This window comes from Perca fluviatilis, chromosome 8 (assembly GCF_010015445.1).
Source record: "Perca fluviatilis chromosome 8, GENO_Pfluv_1.0, whole genome shotgun sequence".
NCBI lineage: Eukaryota > Metazoa > Chordata > Actinopteri > Perciformes > Percidae > Perca > Perca fluviatilis.
Genome location: NC_053119.1, coordinates 30,145,596 through 30,150,772, shown reverse-complemented (window position 1 = coordinate 30,150,772; position 5,177 = coordinate 30,145,596). Strand labels below are relative to the sequence as shown.

At 38.7% G+C, this 5,177-nt stretch overlaps 1 long non-coding RNA gene across 1 annotated transcript; it reads right to left on the bottom strand.

Moving 5' to 3' along the window:
* Positions 1 to 410: 410 nt before the first annotated feature.
* LOC120563904 lies at positions 411 to 4,069 on the bottom strand. The gene is made up of 3 exons (XR_005640024.1): positions 3,958 to 4,069; positions 2,313 to 2,381; positions 411 to 456 (listed from the first exon to the last, which is right to left on the bottom strand). It is a non-coding gene; the product is annotated as an uncharacterized LOC120563904 (long non-coding RNA).
* Positions 4,070 to 5,177: the final 1,108 nt, after the last annotated feature.

Here is a 5,177-nt window from a genome sequence, read left to right as displayed (position 1 = left end):
TCTTCTGGTGTCTTACAGCCAAGGTTTGTGCTACATTCTTGAAATTATGAGTGTCATGCACAACCTTTTTGAAAAATTTGTGCTTCCCTTCAAAACGCATCGTCCACACATCAACTAGTGGGCCAAAAGTTTTAATCAGTTGAGGGTAATGTTCAATAAAATGATGTTTTGGACGGAGTTTGTAGGTCGGAAAAGTTTGCTGCAGTAACTCTCTATGTTCTGAGATTTTGCAAACCAGAAAGTGGATTAACTCTTCAGGTAAAGTGCGATGACATTACTATTTCCAGTATATCTTTTAGAAGCATCAGTATCTCCCATGCTTTGTCTCCTTCTGGGATATTATGGCCTACCATCAATGGAAGCAGCCTCAGGAGAGCCCGTTCGTGTGCCGCTGCCCACAATGGTTCCCTTTAGCGATGAAGGTCTTTGGAATGATCTGTGGTTGGTCAGCTTTATCTGAGAACGTAAAGGAAACTGCTTAATAGCCTTATTCAAACAGTCCAAAGAAACATACTTCTTGGTCATAAAATCCTGAAGACAGAGTGACATTTCTGCTGGTACTATACCCTCTAAAAAGTCATGCAGAATGTCAGGTGGAAAACCATCCACCACATGAAAGTGTTTCAAGTTTTCATTCAGTGGACACCCTCTTTTTACACCAAGATGTCTGGCCATAGTATGGTCATGTATAACCTCTTGCACATGTCTGTCGTGGTCCGCTCTTGTCCTTGGCTGGTGTAGACCTGACCTGACCTCCTTATCCTGTATGTCATCTTTCTTACACATACAAAACCGACAAAAGAGATGTGCTGCAAAACTCTCCTGGAATCCTGCCAAAGCGGAGCCCCCAAGTTGTCTGCGCTGCTACATACAATACAGTTCCTTTAACACTTTCTGCTAGCTGTTCAACATACACACCGTGTTCCTCAAGAGTAACAAGATCCTGAATGAGAGGACGAAGAACTTCTGCATAGCCATGTTCCTTCACAGTCTTGACCTTACATAAAAGTGCAAGTTGTATAGAGTGGAGAGCTGACCGATATTTGGAGTCAAGATTAGCAAGTACCCAATATACTGCACATAGTTTGTGTTTTTTCTTGGATGTTCCCAGTGGATTAGCAACCTCAAAATCATCTATATATAGCCCAAGAGCAATCCTAAATTCTTCCACATTCAAAAGAACATTTTCTTTAAAATGAGAGCCATCTCTGAATGAGTGGTATCCTTCTGGTGAAGCACCACATTCTACATGCAGCGCCTTATCCAGAATATCCTTATTTCTTAACAAAGCCTGCAACATTTTCAGTGTGGGGACATATACAACAGAACTATCTCTGTCAAGACGAAACTCAACTGGCATAACAAGAGGAAATTCTTGCGGTATATAAGATGCTCTCCTGCTAGCTGTTGATAAGGATCCTCCTGTAGAGGTGAATTTCAGCAGGACATTAGTTTGTGAAACTGCATTTACAACGTCACTCACAATGGAATTATCCACGTCACCACAATGCTGACTGATAATCTCCTGGACTTTACTGTGAAGTAATGGCTGTGAAAGTAAGTGGATCTGATTGATCTGCTGAATAACTTCTTGTGTAGCACTTTCTGATATATGCAGGATTGTTTGCATTTTCAAAAACAAAGCGGCAAGGTTACGTTCCAGCTGACTTTCCAAGTCCTGTATGTCACCTACAGATTCTTCAAATTCACACTCAGTGTCATCCTGTGAGGAAATATCATTCTCCACTTCAGTCAATTGATCTTGATGTTTAATGTTTGATACAAATCTCGGTTTTAAAATGTGTTGTAGCACTCCCTTTGTGTACCCTACTTTTGTGTGCATTAAATGTTGAGTACACATTGCTGTGAAAATCACAGCCGCCGTATGGACACAGAACTTTTGCTTAAGTTTTAAATGTCCGGCAAGTGTGTGAAAAACTCTTCTTCAGTGCAGGGCTCTGTGTATTCACATAATTGGCAGTGAAATACAACTGTGGGTTTACTTGCTTGTCCAATGTTTGATTGACAGTGCCAAACCGATAAATGCACTTTGAGTGCATTAAAAGATTTGAAAGTGCACAAGCAATCGTTATGAAGACATGGTATTGGCTGTTGCCGAGTAAAGCCTCCATGTTTTAGTAGTGTTTTAACAACTGTCCTCTTTTTTCTGTAGAAAAATTACACTGCTTACAGGTCCACTGCATCTGCAAGAAATTATTTTAAATAATTTAAAATTTAGGTGTAAGTTGTAAGTGTGTGTGTTTGTATATCTACATATAATATCATCCAAAATATTGTATACTTTATCTCACCTCCAGTGTACTGAGGCCCACTGACAAAGCAGCTGTGAAGAGCCCTCAAGGCAGTTGCCACAAGCACTTCTGTAAAGGACAAATAATGTCTTAGTTAAAAGAAAGTTCCACTTAAAGTGATGTGATTTGTAGATTAAAGACACATAGTGCATACTTTACAAGCATTACAGGAGAATGATAGTTTTCCAATATAAATCCTTATAGATGTATCCTCTTACATGAATATTTGAAGATTCAGATTGAGTCATAAAAACAATTCTAAAAATTAAGAGTATAAACAATCCTGACTTAAGTATAAGTACAGCAATATTAGCAACTGCATTTACTTAAAGAAATAACAGGGGAAAGTCAGACGTTGAAACACTTTTCCGATATACCTCATTTTAAAAGAAAACGTTACAGACAAAAATAATTTGTTGTCATCAACAACTTACGTGTGTGTTCTATCAATACCAGGTGCTATCTTATAAAAAATATGGAACAACTTTGGTTAACTTGACTTTGAATGAAAGGTGCTTGCTCATAGGGGCGGGATGGAAGAAACACATCGATATACATTTTAATTTTTAATGTTTTTCTTGTTTTTATTTAACATGCTTGACAGGGTCCTTAATATGTAGCGAATTGCAAAAATAAATAAAAAATAACTTTTGCCAACAGTCATCATGTATTCTCCTTTGTTTTGGCTTTGCAAACGATTAAAACAGAAACTAGCAGTAGCTAAAGTAACTTATGTTCTCCTAATTGTCTGACCAAAATGGCTGCAAAATGTGTGTTGCTTACAAATTGTCTTGTTTAGTGTTTCCTACACAACTTAATGCAGCAAATTTCATTTGTAACTCCGAAAGTCTGTGTTGTTACAGCCAGGTCTCATGGCAGTTCGTGTAAATGTGACGTTATTTGAATCTATTGATACGTGTTCACGGAGACGTTTTTGTCGGTTTTTACGTGGCGGACTACACGAAAATGTTAAGTAATTTATTTCAATGGGAAGCATATTTTGTGGCCACAGCACGAAAATGGTAGGGAGTAATATAAAAAGCCGAAAATCCGTGTAGGCAGGTTGGTCGGGGTGGTGGATGGGTCAAACAACACAGGACTTTCACCCGGGCGAGCGGTTTTGGCGTTTTGTTACTGTGGTGCGTCCCCAGCGGGCCGCGCGGGCGAACGCCTCCCGGCTTATGGAGCGACCTTTCGGCCGCCTCATCCAGGGGTCCCCAGCGGACACGACTCGGGTACCTCCCGGCTTATGGAGCGACACTTTTGCCCGGCGTCCTTTCGTCTCCGTGAGCACGTATCAATAGATTAAGAATAACGTGGACATTTACACGAACTGCCGTGAGACCGGGTTAATACCCTACATTCGACCAAAATACAGTACAGCCACTCTGTCAACTCGGGGAAAACTAAAAGTTCCTCTAGCAACATTTAAAATGTGAGCGTTTTCACTTTAAGTTAAAATGGATTTACAGGTGAATCACGGGATGGTGGTGGAAAGCCGCCCAAAACATGCCCGAACATGTGCTCTGCCTGTTAGCTTGTTAATGTTTAGCTAGCTAGTTAACATATGATAGATTATGTTGAGGCAGCAGACAGAAACACAAATTCACACACAAATATTAACCTAACTTGCTTGAAGACTTACCTTATTGTTCCACAAGCGATGAAATCTCTAGCAAATTTGTCGGCAAATTCCAGAAAATGTGTTGGCTCAGTCCGATTGGCACCGCTAACAATCCTGAGCAGGAGACTGAACGGTGGTGGCTTCTACGCGCATGCACTCTCACAGCCCTGCTTGCTGATTGGATGAGTTCCAAATAGTCTCTCTAAGCAAGTTAAGATAACTTCAAACAAAGTTATATTCACCCAAAACAATAAATAAATAGCTTTTTCACCATGCAATTAACCGTTACTTTGTAAAGCCAATTAAGAAGCACATATTATTGATACCCGACTACAGCTAACTCATTAATGCAAGTTATGACAGCTATTGGAATTTACAGTGTACTACTGACTAACAGTGTAGGCTACTTCTACATCAGAGGAAGACATTGTACTTCTATTGTATATTTACCTGACAGAGAACGCTGCAGATTCAGAATGTAATCACAAAATATCACAATGAAAATGTGGAGTCATCAGTAATTAGCCTCATGGACTCATGACAGGGTGTTGCCTAATTCAACACATTTGCACTGCGTTTCTTATTGATCCCTACCTAAATGAATTGTTTAAATTGAAGTTTTAATTGGTATCACATTACTTTAAATGTATTCAATTATATTGAATGTCACTTTGTTGCCATCATTTTTCTATGTATAATACATTCAATATCACGCCTTCTTGGTGACACAGGTAACTTAAATTGGGTTAATAAATCATCATGCATAATAAGAACAGCAGGTAAACATTTATTTGTCCATTTTTTTCTAAACATGTTTATGTAACATTTTTCAAGTTGTTTAGTGCAAAATGCCAAAATAAAATAAAACGCAGAGAGAGGCTATAAGAAAACAAAGGCAGATACCATGTATTAAATTTAAGACAATGTTTTCAGTCTCCAAACTTTTCTTACATTTTCATTTATGTGCCAATTGAAATCGTCAGGGCCATTATGTTTTTCAAATGGCTAAAAGTAATTGATTAATATCACATGGTGTCTGTGATAAGGTCAAGTAATTCCATTAGACTTACTTCTTTACTTTTTGCTAAGATAGGACTCACTTAAACAATCACATTAATTTGTTCAAATTCCTCAATTAAAACATGTCAAATTTGCATCCCTGGTGTACACAGAGGAATCACAAGGTACAATAACAGCTGCCTGTGAATATAAAATAAAAAACACAATGCCACTCCCGTAAA